General features: G+C 33.3%; 1 protein-coding gene across 1 annotated transcript in view; it reads left to right on the top strand.

Annotated features, from left to right (window-relative positions):
- LOC125054731 (nuclear receptor-binding protein homolog) overlaps positions 1-15,194 on the top strand; it is a 35,787-nt gene that overhangs the window by 1,031 nt on the left and 19,562 nt on the right. The gene's annotated exons all lie outside the window — the stretch shown is intronic.

Consider the following 15,194-nt stretch of genomic DNA (forward strand, 5'->3'; position numbering starts at 1 on the left):
CATTGTTATAAAACCTTGAAAGTTCAAAAAATCTGATGAATATTATTTTACTAAACTGTTACTTATGGATTTTACATTTTAAATTTTATATATTGTCTTCCTATCTCATCTTACTGTTGAGTTCTTTCAGTTTATTCCTAATTTTCCGTGCTATACTTTTATAGTGCAAATCATTAATGCCTCATAACAGTTGTGTGACATTCATTTATTACACACTCGCTTAACAAAATATTCTGTGTGCATGTGCAACAGATTGTCTTCTTTAGGTTTTGTTATTTTTGAATGAAACATATTTTTCACTGTGGTATTTAGAAAATATGTAGGTTACGCCTTTAACTAAACTCAAGATATTGTTTTGGATTAAGTAAATTAAATTAACATATAATTTATTCTAGCGAGACAGATAAAACATTTTCTTAACAAATTCCAAATATTTATAAATTGTATGTCTAATAAGTGTAAAGGCAAATGTGATCCTTTTTTTATATGCCTTCATTCTCATAGAGCTGAAATGATCATTACTTTGTAGCAATGTATTAGAAAGGACTATCCTCAATGTATGAACTTATGATTTTCGTGTCACCGAAGACAAATTTTAACACAGTTATGGATTCTTGTAGCTGGTTTTTTATAGAATGTCCAAATAGGGTTTTTATTGCTTTTTCTATTTGAGAATGCTTAGGCATATGGCTCACACTCACTATTGTCTAGGGCGAAATATATCTTTGTCTGCCTTTTCAAGATTATAATATAAAACTGTTCTTCTAATTATAGGCAAACATAATTTGTTCCATCTATAATAAATCCATAACTTCTCTAAATCTTTATTAAATAATACAAATTTATTGTTATAGGTTTTTAAAAAACATGTCTATATTTTACCCAATTTTGCATATAATACATACATAAGTTATTATTATTTACTTCACATACTTACATATACATTCTGTAACACTATGCGTTAGTAAAGACTATTTTTAAGAATGGTGATTGAGTATTCATATACATCTTGTAGTGCTATAGTATGATGTGCAATATACTAAAGAAAGAAAAGAACAATAAAAAATTTGCCATAGCGATACATTGTTCTTGCTATAAGCAACTTTCTGATCAATCATAAAGTTGAAAGCATTTTAGTTCTATTTTTATTAACTTAATTTTTTTTTCATGTTGTATACTTATCAAAGGTACAATTAAGAAGCAATTGTTCAGCCCGACTTTCCCTGCGCCGGTCACTGACCGCGGATTCGGCGCTTGCGCAACTAAAAGTCACTGTCGCTTTCTACACTGATAACTTTTTTTCACCACCATCTTGACCATCAATATGTCCGAGTATGTATTTATGGAAATAAATAACTTCCGACTTAATAAAAGGACACCTTGCTCTAAACACTAATAAGGACGAGGCCTATTTTTGTGTTCATAATGAAAAAGAAAAATACGTAATTATATACTTACGATTATGTCTGTTATTAGGACGTAAATAAATAAATTATTATCTATGCTAAAACTATGTATAAACAGTTATTTCTGGAGACTTATTAATATTGTATATTGCACAAATGTGCAATTAATGATTTATTACTTATAATGATATTGTTAATTGACATAATTTATATTATTATCCCTTTTAACTCGATAAAATCGATAAATAAAAAACCAGCCTTCTTTGCACAGAACAATGAAGAGTGATTTCAAATACATATTCTCCTTAACTTTGTAGATGAAAGTTGTCTTTTTGGTTAAAACATAGTTTAATAGTAGGACTTTATAAGTCATCATTGAATATGAATTGTTACACTGAAGATTATTTTTGCTTTTGAGAATGTTGGTTGAGCGTTGAGGCGTACACGAAAAAAATATTTTTACCACTAATTAAACTTACTCTTTTTGCTTAATGTAGATTTATTAAATACGTTTAATGTTTTGAATTATGTTATGTAAGTAACGGTTATGTAAAGTTCCATATTTAAACTCAGCAAAGCGGCTCTATTATGTAACGTTGATAAATTATTTGTTTTAGATTAACAACTTTTATACTGAGGTATCGCTTTTATAGTTTATGTTCACACCTAAAATGTGGTATGGTCGAAAACCTGTTTCCAAACAGCTTAATCAGATCATCAGGCAAAAAAAAAAGACTAGGCGTGTTCAACTCCTTTCTAACTGTCCGTTTTATCCGTCATCAAATACACTCATTCATCATTTACAATCGCTGTATTTTTTGCCCACTTACTCATCGAATGTTCACTATTCGTGAATGCTAATTTCACTATGTCTGAAGTTATAAGAGCCACATTCGCCTAACCATTTTCATTTACTACAAGTAGGTCATGGCACGTGTAGCGGCTACGGGTGTTCAAATCCATATTTTTTTTTACTTTTATATACTCCATCGCACACAATTTAATATTTACAAAATCTCATACTCTTGTCTCTTATGTGACGCAGCCTACAAGTAAATAATTAACTAAACACTGTAAGCTTGAATAATGCTAGCAACTGACGTCTTGGTTATACATCTTTAATTAATGAATTATAATTGTAATTACGAATCTAATCACTAGTCGGTAAGGTGTTTTAGCTATTGTTTTGGGCTTTGTTGTTATTTTATCGAATTTGATACTTATATCGCAATCAACGCACAGACCGCAGTCAATATAATTTTATAGTCATGAATTTGGCGATTAACAAAATTTTACTGACTTGTTCAGACTTGCCACGCCACGTTTAATTCGTGGCCGTGAACCACTATTAGGCTCATTAGGTATACATAGTTTATACTCGTTGCTACAGCGCTTGAGCCATGTTAAGTGGAAGATTGAGGCCCGAAGGACTAACTAGCAGACCCTGTAATGTAGTTTCAGCATCAGCGAAGAAATAATTATATGAAGCCCTGTTTCTTATTCCGCCCTGGCGTTCTATTGAACCGACTTCAATTTAAGTAATATTTCTTACTTCTATTAATTGGTCTTGAGAATTGTATTAAACGATAATTTATATACAAAAAAGTTTCACGACAAATTGATAGCCTCCTTCGTTTATTTTTAAAGTCGAAAAAGCAATCTATGTTTTGCAATAGGCAATAGGTAGAGAAGTGGACCCTCAAACAATTTCACTCTATAATGCGGCGTTCCCACGAGGCGTTAATCACGACAGTCAACCACGCTTTCGTGAAATACACTTCTGTGTGAACGCATAGGCGTTAAACTTGCTTTCGTGAGGAACGGCGCACGACACAAGCGTGGATAGATCAAACGTGTTTGATTTTCAGTGGTGATATACCGTTCGTGAAGCCAAGATGTCGTCACAACAACGTGGAATTAAGTTTAACGACAGTGAAACTACGCGTTTTTTGGAGTTATATTCTATGGAAAAGGTATTATATGATCCAAGTTTGGAGGAATACCGTGATAGAGATTTATATATCGATGTTTCGATAATGACTAAGTCGAAACACGAAGCGTGAACGGCACGAAATCCCCCAACCATGTGAACGTTTCATCAATTCACACTTTCGTGAGTGTCACGAACGACAGTTGACTAGCGTAGTTGACTGTCGTGATTAACGCTCCGTGGGAACGCCCCATTAAGCATAAATCGTTAGGCAAAAATAGAAATAATTTGTGATTACTGATTAGATGTGCAGTGGTTATTATATTAAAGCGACGTCGGTCACGAAGACGCGGCGCACGATACCTATTCAGTGGGGTTAGTGCAAGTTTTATCAAATAAACGAACAGTATCACGTGGGTATATCGACTTAAATTATTTTGACTCTATGTAAACATTACGGCTTAATAAAAATGTATGTTTCGTAGACTGGCTTTAAAATATATCCATACATAGCTTTTAGTTACAAGTTTTCTTACAATAGGTATTTCGCCTTTCAAATGGCTCTGATCAATATCCTAATGTTATAGGTTAAATTGAAATTTTTTAAATAATTTGTTACATTTCTTCTATTTTAAATAATTGTTTCATTAAAAATTATTATTTAAGGTGTATGAATGAGAAAATCTGTACTATTAACGCGCAAGATAAAAAAAATTTTGTCAATCTCGTACTAGCCCTTCTGTATTATAATGTATTTGTGTCTGTCTTGTACAAGTTTCATAAACGATTCTCGTTATTGCCATTTCTTGTACATTGTTCAATTTAACCTTGATTACTGTAGTTTCATGAACATCCTTTATTATGAAGACAGACAATAAAAATAAATTATAAATTTTAATTAGCTACTTATTTATAATTATCCTTTTAGATGGTGCGTCTTAATTCTTTGTGTATTCATATTTTTATACCTATTTACCGCATCTGTATCCTAGTGGTAACTTCACATTGCGCCTGGATTCGATTTCCGTAGAAACATTGTATTCTTTCCCGTTGATGGCAGGCTTAAGGCGGAAACATACTATGTACTAAAACGCGACGCGACGTGTCGTGTCGACACCCGATGTCCATCGTGCACATTACCAACACGCGACACCACGACACGCTTGCAAATTCAGAAGTCATTTAGCTGACAATAGTGAAGGTCAAATTAGCTTATTGTCCTATGGATTTTATGAATAACTAGTCAGATGAATATTATGAGTATTATTAATATTATTATTAATATTAGAGTATGGTCCTTGTATTGAGGTAATCTCATGTCATATAAAACAGAATATTGTTTCACCAATTCAATTAATTGTTCGTCGTTCCTTTCGCCAAATAAATCCAAAAATATCTAAGTATATAAATTGACATTCGTGTCAAAAACTCGAAAGACTGACGCATGGCGTCATCATCACAACATCCACAACACGCCGATCCAAATCGATTGGATGTTACCGCGTGTAATCACATGGCGTGTTGTCTATGTGCATCTGACATCTGACATATTAAATATATGGGATTCATAAGTACTGACATGCGTCGGATGGCGATTGGCGTGGTGTAGCGTCGCGTTTTGGTAGTATGTTTGCGCCTTTACACCCATTTACTAAGAACTTCACGCGTTCCGCGTACATACGCACGATTTCATATTGCCTTTTTTTTCAAACACTATTTTTTTGTATAATATACTTATCTAAGCGTAATCGTTGGGTCGCTTTTTGTCACTAGACAATAGAATGGAAGTGTTATAGCACCGATAAGGTCAACCCAGCCAGACGGGAGACGGCAGACGACCTACAGACGAGAGAAAGTCGCTGAGTCACCTTAGCTGAGGCGTAGGCGTATTGTCGAATTAAAATTAGGTCTAATATTTGACCTTATTACTTATTTGTAGGTGCGTAGGTGCGTATTTCAATACCTTAAATCTTCAAACGATTTTTTTAAGTGTGATATTTTTGATAAGATAAAAAAATCGAGTCTGAACAGTTGTATTTTAGAATTGGAAGTGTATGAAGAATATTACAGAGACGAGAATAATGGCCTTATTCCAACTTTATATCGTTTGCCGTCAAAACACTACGGTTTTTAAACTATTGTACTAAACGGCATTGAACGGAAACGTTGAACCGTGACAGGCAGACAATCCATAATACTAGACTTTCGTTGTGTCTACCTTAAACAAGGTGTGATTACTAATATTAAAGCGTAGTATTTGATTTGACGGAATAATAAAATTTAAAAATGGAAAGCTAATTTGAGTAAGAAATATTTTTAAACGATCGCTTCAATAATGCAAAAAATTTGAAGGTGTCGGACCAAACAGACCTTTCATTAATACTTAATGTTAATGAAAATACATTCAGATACTCTAAGTACCACAATATTAAATCTGGTTAGGTAAATAATTATTAAGTTGGTTGGTTCGAAATTCGAAAATAATTTCGCATTATCAAGTAATGTTTAACTGGTAAGTAATGTTTCGAAAGTATCGTTAACAGACTCTAGAATAAGTTGAAGGAAGCTATAAAGTTACTCGACTGCGTAGGATGCAAATGCAAATTGGTTGTCCGGGAAATTTGAATTTGCGGCCCTTTTCAGAGTTCGAGTTAAATATTCGTGAACGTTTGAAAAAAGATTATTGAGTCACTCCAATACGTGTAGGTATACGTACTCTAAAAGACTTATCAAATATTCAATATCATACAAATTTGTTAAATGAACCTTGATTTATACGATTGATAGATTTCTAGAAGCACCTGTAGAATCATCTCATCTAGAAGCACGCCGCAGTTTAATCCCTTCGTCGTTGACATCCCCCGGTGTCGTTTCTTGTAAAAGCAGCAAAGAACTCCTTGCCCCAATCCATCTTCCCTTGGGTTCATTTAAACGGTGGTTAAATAGGCATCTCCTAGATAGGCGTGCCCTCTAATAGGCCACATCTCACTTAACATCAGGCGACAGGAAATAAAATTCTAGTTCCTAGTGGCTGTCAAAACAGTTATAACAACTAAAGATTCGTTTTAGTGCGTGTTTAATAACGAATTTCAATGTTGCCATCGTGTTGTGTACCAGGTATGTACCAGGAAATTACTTTTATATTCAATTTATGATTACAAATAAATTAATCTAGATAGGGTTTCACTTAGGTTTTCTCTGAGAGCTGTATAACAAGTGTCCCATTTGGTTTGGTTTATGATCAGACAATGCTAGGGCATACGCCCACATTAGTATTGTGCCACTCGCGACGACGTTGTATTGTAATTTATGACTCTTTTGTAAAGTTCTTGCAAGCCATATATCATCTATTGAATAACGTCACCGATGTCGCGAAATGGTAATTTATTATGTTCTACGTTTGCGCTTTTTGATGTTGACAACAACTGATAGAAACTATATAGGCTATTTTTATAATAAGTTTCTATTTTGAATACATCCTTTTATAATTCTTCATCATAAATTCGAAAAATTACGAATTCGGTGAGCCTATACAATTCGAAAAATTACTTACCCTTAGAGCATAGTCTTGTTTCTGAATCTCACTCTTAGATCTCTCCGTGATCCCATCATTAGAAGAGGGTAATGGGTAATATACCCATTGTGACTCTTTCAATAAAAGAAAGAAGTCCAGACTTCTTTCGTTCTTCTTAGAGTCGGTTGAACATAGTGTTGCCCAAATGCAAGACCAAGACGAGACTTAGGCCAGTCTTGGTATTGTCTTGCGTCAATACACCTGGTTTCGGTCTTGGTATTGGTATTGCGCTCTTGGTCTTGGTCTTGATCTTGCAGCAAGAGTCTCGCAAGTCTCGCGAGACTTGCAAATACCTATTAGCCTATTGCTATTTGTGGGGGCTTGCGGGCTATCCTGGAGCATTCACCAATGTACAATGTTCATCAACCAATAATAGCAGGCAGGCTACAGGCATTGTGTTGAGATTAGCAGATTTCATTACAGTGTGCGTAGGTACATTTTTTAGGCAATTTGTCGTACTCGTGACTGGCGCGCTTTGCTACGTAGGTACTGTCGTTAAAGTATGTGTAAGTAAGAAACGATGTAGTTACCTACTACAACAAAATTGTATTCCTTAGAAAAATAATCGTCGTACCTACACGACGATTATTTTTATTTATTTAGTAAATCATCGCTGAAGACAATAGTCGCTACTAGAGTAGGTACGATAGAAGTTGATAAACCGACACTGCAATTCTCGATTATTTTAAAACAAAATACGTAAAGCAATATGACGTCGCTCATATTTGGAGCTTTTCCACGTTTCAAGTTTGTTAAAATCACCCACTTTCAATTTTGCAGTGCAATGTCCTTTAAAAAGGTATAATAGGTAATCTATATCTATATATATAAAAAGAAAATGGTGTTCGTTTGAGGCTCTTTCACGCTTAAACCACTGATCGTATCGACATGAAACTACCACTATTCGATGCGAAATTTTTCCTAGATGGTTTATGGCTATTTATTTTTTTCCAACATTCCTTCATTTTTTTATTGCTGTTTTACTTTTATGAAAATTTATCCATACGGACTTCACCGCGGAAACATTCGGGGAGGCTTCCTAGAACCTCTAAACGTCAACATCTGTTAAAAACTCGATTTTCGAAATATTTCAATTTTCTTAGCGGGAAGTTAAAAAGAAGAATAATAAAAATATGAAAAAAAAATAAAATAATGAAACATAAAATTTATTTTAATTCGTCCAGCAAAGCGGGCGCGAAACGGCTAGTATGTATATAAAAATGAAACCCGTTTTCCGTTGTCACGACATAACATGAAAACGGTTTGACCGATTTGTCTGATTTTTTTTAATAATATACCTTGAAGTACGAAGATGGTTCTTACGGAGAAAAATTAAAATAAAATTGAGTGACTTAGTCTAAAAACAACACTTTTCTATATTCCCATACAAAATATTCGTAATACTACTTAAAAGTGAATTTGAACTTTAATACCATAGCATAAAGTTCAAGTGTTAGTGGAGGGGTTCCGGGAAGGTAAATTTTTATTTTTTGACATAATGTATTTGTTGTCTTATCAATTTTCTTTTTTTATCTTACTAGCTAGACCGGTGTCCCGAATAGCAGAATAAGAATCGACTGTTAGGCGGTACGATGTTCGCCAGGCCAGCTAGTAATAATATAAACTAGGTATATTTTTATTACTTACAACAATTTTTATAAAATCTACCTATCCTTACGACTACATTCTTCCTTGCGATGACAACATAATCTATTTGCGTCCGTTCTGAGCACCCGGAAACTTATTTTATTCTTTAGAACATGGGCAGTGGCGGCGACCTTTGACATGAAAGCGACGGCGGCAACACAAAGTCTAGAAGCGGACTAAATTTTTACCTATTTTGGTGGGGTTGTCAATGTTGGCATTAGCACAGAAAAATAAAATTAAGTAAACACAACGTTTGTCCACTTTTTACAACGGGACAGTGTAAGAGCATACATCATGTCAACTCGATTTTGCCGTATTATAGTGTGAAAAAGTAGCTTTTAACAGGTGTCAAACGACAACAAAAAGTTTTTATTTCTTGTTTGTTTGAGGCTTTCGTCTAAAAAGGAACTTCTGTTGAGCCCAGTTGAATTTCATTCTAATATTATAGAAAATAAAAAATCTAAAAATAAATAAATAAATAATAAATTGTTTAAACGTTTCATTATACAATGCCAGAGTCCAGACTATTAATTTAGTGCGTTGCGTTGACTTGAAATTAAAACACAGAACACATATTTGTGAAATGACAGAAATCAGCTGATTGGACTGACTGACGCCATTAAATTATTCTAGGAATAGCTGTTATTCCGTGCGAAACGGCGGTATAGTTGCAATTCCCGAATAAGCCCACTATTCTTAGAATATGTAGTTGGTAAAACGTAAAATTTATTTACTCTCGATTAACTGACGATTTATTCTAAGATTAAGATTTACTTACTCTTGTTTGGTCGAATCGACCCTAAGTACTCAGTCTAAATATCTTTTTCATAATTTTTGTTTTTCAATAATATGTTGTGTGTAATTGAATGGTAAACTCTAAATCTTACTAGAGAGCTTTTTTAAAATAAACTTATTGAAAGCACTGACATGGCATATACACTTTTCAATCTTGCTGCTCACATTTTAGTACCTAGGTATCACTCACTATCTATCATTTACCGATATTAACAATGATTATTTCGAAATCAAAATATTCGCAATTCAATAGATGCAATACCTACTTAGTTATTAATTATCATCTCACCCGACAGCTTTTAACGCTGTAGTGTTCGAATTCAAGCCAGTGTGAGAATGTATTTAAATAAAAAAAACTCAGAGCATTCAATTTATACCTACCTACTGCTGGGACATCTTCAAGGTCATTTAATTTTATACTCCTATACCAACCCTACCAAAATAGGTAAAAATTTGAGTGCGTACTCTTTGTCGGCGAATGCGGCGCTCAGTGTCAAATGCTGTGTTACACTTGTTGCAAACCGCGTCTTTGTCGGTAAATTATCAAATAAGTAGGTATTTAATACACCGACCGACCAACAGTTTATTCGCAGAACGTCACATTTCCCCAATCAACTTTGAACCTTAATTCTTTAGCGATAAACTTGAAAATCTGTTGAAGAAATTTGATAGATTGTAGTAGCTTGATGTGCTGGCGTCTGTACCATAGTATTGGCTGCCGTAGAAACTGTTACTAGACCTACTCGACTCGCTGTTAGTTTTAAATTTTGCTAAATAGAAGAATAATATAAACTTTGAAACATAAGTTTCACACCTACATGATGTTTATATAATTTTGTTAACTATAATTTTAAGCACATACCAACCTACGAGTACTAACGTTAGATCTGCACATTAGACATAAACAAGCATAACATATTATTATAGGTAGATACCTACAAGGTATGAACTTTGCTAGAAAGTTATTAGGGAACAGATTTGTGAGTATTAACACGCTACCTACTTAATAAATTGTTGAAATATAATAAGTACTTACCTACCTAATCAATACAATACGTTTCAGGGTGCTTTCAGACGAGCGGCACGTTGCCAATTACAAATACAACTGCAGCCCTTAGTTTAGTGTTATGATTTGTGATACCTACGGTTTTGATACTGGGGAACGTTTCTCAAAATCGGGATTGAAACCAAATACCTACTTAATAACGCCCAAATCTCAGTTTGTCTTAACTGCAAGACGCAAGAGTCTTGCAGGCTTAAGTATTGTCTTGCTCAAGTCTTGCAGGGTTCAGTCTTGGTATTGGTCTTGCTATAATAAGGCGGTATTGGTCTTGGTCTTGCAAAAACGCAAGAACAAGACCAAGACTGCAAGACCAAGATCGATTTTGGGCAACACTAGTTGAACATCATACATCATCCAATTGTTTATAATAACAATTATACATCTAAATTGTGTTACGACTTATTAATGGCAAAAATATTCCTATTATATAAACACTTTGCAACGAAATACGTACAATAAACTACATAAATCAGTATAAAATTCCAACCGTAATATAATGCTATAGGGAAATATCTAACGTGTAGTAATTGCACGGGTTAATCCACTAAAATAGTTTGCATAAAAATACCTATCAATATAAACCAATAAATCTAATTTATCGGCTAATGCTCGTGTTTCATGGTAATGAGTGAGCCTCGTTGCTCTATTGTGAATCATCGTCCCAAACTGTGATTCACTGCCTTAATGCATTCATGGTCGTGGCAGTCAGTAAATAATTTTAAAAGGATACTAATAGTAGGAATTTCGAGGTGTCTGAAAATTTTAAAATTAAATTTAAACAATTTAATGTTTTTTAATGTCAATACATTGATATTAAGATAGGAAGCGTTCAAGTATTACGTCACGCAATTTTTGGAGATTATGTTGTTGTTATAATATATTGAGTCCCCCCCCCCCCCCCATGTAACGCGCCGTAACGTTTTTCTGTACCCAATAGTAAAACGTTTCGTGACCATCCAGTGATATGTAAGAAAAATTAGGCATTTGTTTGTGCAGTTTCCAACAGCATATCTGTATATGTACACCTAGAAGACTAAATTAATTTATACTGTAGGTATACGTTTTTTCAATTACGTGTATATAAGTGACGATCATATAAATGAATTTTACGTAGAGTTAAACGGTTTATATTTTATTTATTATAATAACAAATTCATTTGCTTCATAAAGCACTAATACTTGCTAATATAATCCATCCATCCATCTTAATAAAATTATGTACAGTTTTCTACACGTAAGATTTTCAGTCTTATTAGCATTATAATATATAACATAGAGGCCAACAGCAATGTCCTCTAAAAGATTTTGGTTTTAATTTACGAACGTTGTTGTGTATATTTTATATATATCCTATCAGTAATGAGATTCACTGTCTAGCAGTGTAATATTTTTGCAAATCGCACAAAAACACTCCCACGGTTCGAGCCCCCAAGATTAATGGTTATTGGGTATCTGAGTACTAAACAAGACTCCGATAGTCACGGCAGCTGCAAATTATGTATCGAAAAGGTAGGCATTACCAACAAATAAGTAGGTTAATTTTTTGGGTTTGTAAGAAGTATCTATGGAACCATTGAAGCGAAACTTTTCCAAGAGAAATCATTATTCCCGTAGGTATTTAGGAAGGTAGGAGGTGACAGGGGCCATGACTAGTGTGTTAAAAACTTAATTTTGAATCTTCTATACAATATACGCTGCGATAAATCATCTTAAAGTTCCTTTACGTGAGCTTAGCAATTTCATATATTGGCACGCATTATTTGTAATATAGAAATTCCGCGAGAAGCGTTGTTCAGTTGGGAATAAGACGTGTAGGGTAAAGAGCATTTCTTTGTTTATTTATAAGCTATGATACACACATAACATAATGTGTGTATATATTTTTTTATAAGAGGAACATTCATATTTATATATTTCTTAACGATTAATAATCTCCTCGGAGTTTACACAGAGTGTTTCGTAAACCATAATTTAATATTATTAAATGTGTACTTGTGTCCTACAATTTTTTTTTAATTTATTGCATTTACGGACTGTATGGGAAAACTATCAATAATGTGCAAAAAAAACCTTAAAACGTGTCAGTACCCTAAAACAGAAGCAGCCCTTGCCTACGTGACTGGACACACGCAGGCGCTAAAATAGTTTACCGACTGCCAAATGCTCTTACAGTAGAAGCTTTCTGATATCTTTTTAAGTATTTCTTATCCTATAATTATACGACTTAGCTTTAATATATTGCCTTTTGAAAACTTCTCATAAACTCGAACCCGGACTTTGCGCATTATATTGTAGGAATATGGATCGATTTTATTAAATATAGTACAGTAATTCCCCTTATAACGCCGAGATATATTTCTGTAAAATTTATAATGATTTGTCAAGTCCATAATTAGTTTTGGGTACCTTTGTACCTGTTTCAATTGTGTTGTTATAAAGTTTATTAAATTCGTGTTCCTTGTTTTTGAATTGTTCAAGATTCAACAACTCAGGCCGGATCTTTCGCGTTATAGGGGGGATTACTGTATACCATTTCATCTGTATGTCATGAGATATTAAATTACTATTACATGTAATCAGGTGCACGTAAATATGTTTTAACTTTGATTATGCATATACATATCTATTATCTATGCTTACTATTGTTCATACCTTAGATAATATCATTGGAATATGTTTTTAAACGAACAACGCATCAGCTGGTAGATCTAAGTTGATATAAATAATAGATTTTATAAAGCAAATTATAAATTTATTATCATTTATTTTACCGTAAAGGATGAAGGGAATAAATAGATAAGCCGCCTTTTGTCACTGATCTATTCAATTTGTATTGTTCTCGAATTTCCATGTTATGATTAATAATCGCTCACAGCTTGACGTCAAACTACAAATTGAAGTCTGATATCAGCCAATGTTCCCGCTGCGCCAATAGAACGCTGGCGCGTGACGTCACGTGCATACAGTGGGGTAGGTCGTAAAATATAGATGTAGGTACATGTAAAGGATATCTCATTAAGGAAACATAAACTAATGTTTGATGTGCTATTTGTGTATTATTCATTATTTATAGCAATTAAAAATTAATCCTTTTTGAAACAATGAAATTTTAGTGAGAAGAAATTTTTGCAAGGAAATGAATTAGAACAAAATTGATGTACATACCAGTACCAAAGCGTAAAGATTTCTTCACTCCAATAATATCTAGTGTAAAGATAATGTCTAATAATGTTGTCAAGAAAATATTTTAGAAGTAAAAACAACAGGAATTTTCTCTATCTATATATATTTCTCTCTTTTATGAATACGTCATAACATCTGCCTTTCAGGAGATATTGGCACTGGCGTCATAAGACACTTGCGCAAATAAATGACGTATATACAAAAAGCAAATAATTATTTTGTCGTCTAGTTACGAAAAATCTTGTTGAAGGTCATATTCTGTCCTGAAATGTTCTGTAGATACTGTAATAGAAACAAAAACCTACCACTTTAATCATTGCGAGTTCATTGACCTCCCTGTAAACGGACTTTGACCCTTAAAATGTGTGCAACATTCATTTGTTGAAAGATGTTATTCAATATTTACGCTAAGATATTGAAATCATATTGCCATTTCTTAACGAAAATAAATCTATTTTTCGTTACCTAAACGTCCATAATGAGAGTATACTAGATTCCTCTTTGTATAAAAACGACCTTTCAGAAGGGTGCGGCTTATAGTCGCAGACAGGCGCCTAGTGTAATAGGATAATGCCGACGATAGAGTATCATAATTCATAATAGTGAAGTATATAGGTAACGTAATCTTTGCGAGTATTATGTCGCGGTCTAAGGTATAGATAATAGGTAGAGGCTCTATTTACGGGTGGCCACCGCGGTAAGTGACCTATATTTATATCTAGGTTGTATTCCACTTGAATGTAGTCGCGCTAATGTATTTTATAACGTTTTCAGGTTACAGCCTAACTGAAAAGTAGGTTGGCGCACGATGGTATATATAATATTTGAAAAATAAGAGGTAGTAAAAACCGTACATTTGTAACTTTATTTAATAAAATCGGTTTTAAAGAATTCGTCAAAAATTAATAAAAAATTGCTTCTATTCAATTCAAGTATATTCATTTATATATATAAGTACATAAAACATATGCGAAAAACTAAAAAAAAAATACTTTTACTTTACTTCTTATATAAAGGTGCCAGTTTCTTTTGCAAAAGAGTTTTTATTTTTTAACTTATTCTGAGCTATACATAGTTTTTACCTAAAACTAGGAAGTAGGTACTACTATATTCATGGAATTGCGACAATTTCCTATGTTATATTAGTATGTATGTCCAAGGCAAATGTTAATCACTTAAACTTGTGTCGTGAAATTACAAAATTGTTTGAATTTCGTAAGAGAAGCAATTTAATATTATTTCGAAATGGTAAAGTTAAAACATGCTCGCTAGTCGATATGTATCATGTTTCTTAGTATTGTAATTACGTAGAGAGTATGTGTAATACTTATCTTAATTGTTTATTGCATTGTTTCATTTAAGTCACGAGAAACACTTTCTCCGTCGGGACAAGTTCCACTGACCGCTTCGAAACTTAAGTATTTTGTATATTGATTAAACTTATAAACTACCGATTCTAATTATTTGCCCTCACTGAGTAACATAGGGTATATTTATCGAAACTTATAGTCAAATCCCCAGGTATTTAGGATAGGTTAGGTTAGGTTTTGTGCATTATATATTTATTCTCTTTTATCCTGATTTACATATGGTTTA

Source organism: Pieris napi, chromosome 12 (assembly GCF_905475465.1).
Source record: "Pieris napi chromosome 12, ilPieNapi1.2, whole genome shotgun sequence".
NCBI lineage: Eukaryota > Metazoa > Arthropoda > Insecta > Lepidoptera > Pieridae > Pieris > Pieris napi.